Here is a 2,347-nt window from a genome sequence, read left to right as displayed (position 1 = left end):
TAAACAGAATTCTCAAATATGTTCTTTTCTTATCCAGGTGTGAGATGGCAGTATGGAGGGCAGTGGCAATAGCATCTTCTGTTGACCTGTTCTGGCGATACGCAAATTGCAGTGGGTCTAGGGTGTCAGGCAGTGAGGAGGTGATGTATGCTTTGACCAACTGCTCAAAGCACTTCATGATAACTGATGTGAGTGCAACAGGGTGGTAGTCATTCAGGCAGCTGACTCTGGGTTTCTTAAGAACAGGGACAATGGTGGTTTTCTTAAAGCAGGAAGGAACTATAGACTGAGCTAGAGAGAGATTGAGAGATCTCTGGTCAGATCTCATCCACCCTCGCAGCTTTACCACTACAGAGACCTTTGACCAACATAGTGACTTCAGCGACAGTGATGGGCTCCCCAACACCAGGTATGTCTGTCACTGCCTCCTGATAGGAGGGCATGTCCACCGGGTTGAGGAGTTTCTCAAAGTGTTCCTTCCACTGCTCAACAACTTCCCCAGAAGAGGTCAGTACTTCCCGTCCATGTTTAACAGCCTGGGCGAGGTCACGCCATCCCCTCCTGAGGCGCAGAACAGTTTGCCAGAACAGCCTCGAGGCCATCTGATAGTCTTTCGGACTTTATTTGGCCCCCCATGGATCGTCACCTTGTCGTGGTGGTGGAGCTAATGTACCTCAGGGATGCGCAGAGCTATATCGTCTGGAGCCTTGTGCTCCTGGTAGGGTCTCCCTTGGCAAACAGGTCCAAGTTGAGAGGTCAGACAAAGAACGGTCCAAAAAAGTCCCTCATGACAGTACAAACTTAGGTTGAATGCACCCTTCCCAGTCCAGGCTTACCTTTGCCCCTGGAGCCAGGCCTGGGGGAGGTGTTCCCCGTTGAGCACTGGTGGCCAGGCAGCCCACATAACCCCGCCATGCTCAGCCCAAAAAGGCAATGTGGGGCTGTCTTGTGGCCCCACCACTTGCAAAACAAAGGGTGGGTCAGGTGCGATGCCAGTCTAGTGACAGGCATAAGTGGAAAGGACCTAGACAGACTAGACCCTGGCAATGGAGAGTTCGAAAACAAGGAGGCTCATAAGTGTACCTGGTACCAGAGCACCTTGGGACAAAGGTCAATGATGGAGGCCATATGTTTTAGACACTCAGGTGAAGAGAGGGGCAGGGCTGTCAACTGATCACCCCTTGGTGGCGAGTTGGATTTGGCACATGGGGCGCAGGCCGGACAGACCTGGGAAACCCAAACGAGCAGTTCCGTCCATGATGAGTTCAACTCCTACCTCTGAGAGAATTTCTCCCATGGTCAGAGTGAGGCCGGGGACATTGAGTCTGAATGGACTATGTTCAAGACTTCGGTTGTTGAAGCAGCTGCCAAGAGCTGTGGCCTGCAGGCAGTTGGGGCCTCTTACAGCGGCAACCCTAGGACCCGCTGGTGGACACCAGAAGTGAGGGAAGCTGTCAAGCTGAAGAAGGTGGCCTTCCAGGAATTGCTTTTGGGAGGTTCTCCTGACTCAGCCGAGAGGTACAGGCAAGATAAAAGGACTGCTGCGAAAGGCTTGGACATGGGAGGAGTTTGGAGAGGCCATGGAGAAAGAATGATGACCATAATAATCAATTGTTCCAGGAGTCAAAGATCGGGTCTCAGTGTGGCCCAGGTAAGCTGAACAGATAAGAATCTGTATTTCTATACATTAGGAAATATTAAGAGATAACTACTGTAGTTAATTACAGTCCCAAGATGAGGAGCTTGTTTTTCCTCTGATCCATTAGTTATTAGTAACCATATAAGAAAGACTCATTTTTCACTTATATTCTACCCCAATTTTACAGACAGATAATGCCAGATGAGAGAAATGTATAACAAAATAAATCATGTAATATTCAAGAAAGCCAACCAAACCAACACAGTACTAAGAAAAGTGGTGGTGAAAACTGCCATTTTTCTTCACAATGCTTATAAATAGTGGCAGCAATGGTCTCAGAACTGTCAATTGAATCTATTTTTCACAACATCATTTTTAACTCAACTGAGTGAAGCAGTTAATGTTAGGAGTGCTTCGCTAAGTGTCAAAGGCTTGCATCACAATCAAGCTCCTTGTGTAAATCAGGAAACAGAGGAGCAACAGCATTTCTTTACACAACTGGTTTAAGGCATATGGAACACATGACCTAGCAATGATGTTAGAGCCAAAATTCTGGCTTCTTTCAAGAAATGGTTATATGAAATAACTTGGCTACTAACTAGGAAACCAAATAAATATGCTGAATACCCTCCTCTAGTTTGTAACCGTTTTCATATTATTATTTAGGATGTCAATCATCTATTTGATAAGAAAAAACATGATGCCAAG

This window comes from Lepisosteus platostomus, chromosome 2 (assembly GCF_059453375.1).
Source record: "Lepisosteus platostomus isolate fLepPlt1 chromosome 2, fLepPlt1.hap1, whole genome shotgun sequence".
Lineage (NCBI taxonomy): Eukaryota > Metazoa > Chordata > Actinopteri > Semionotiformes > Lepisosteidae > Lepisosteus > Lepisosteus platostomus.
Note: the sequence above shows the minus strand (reverse complement) of the source record.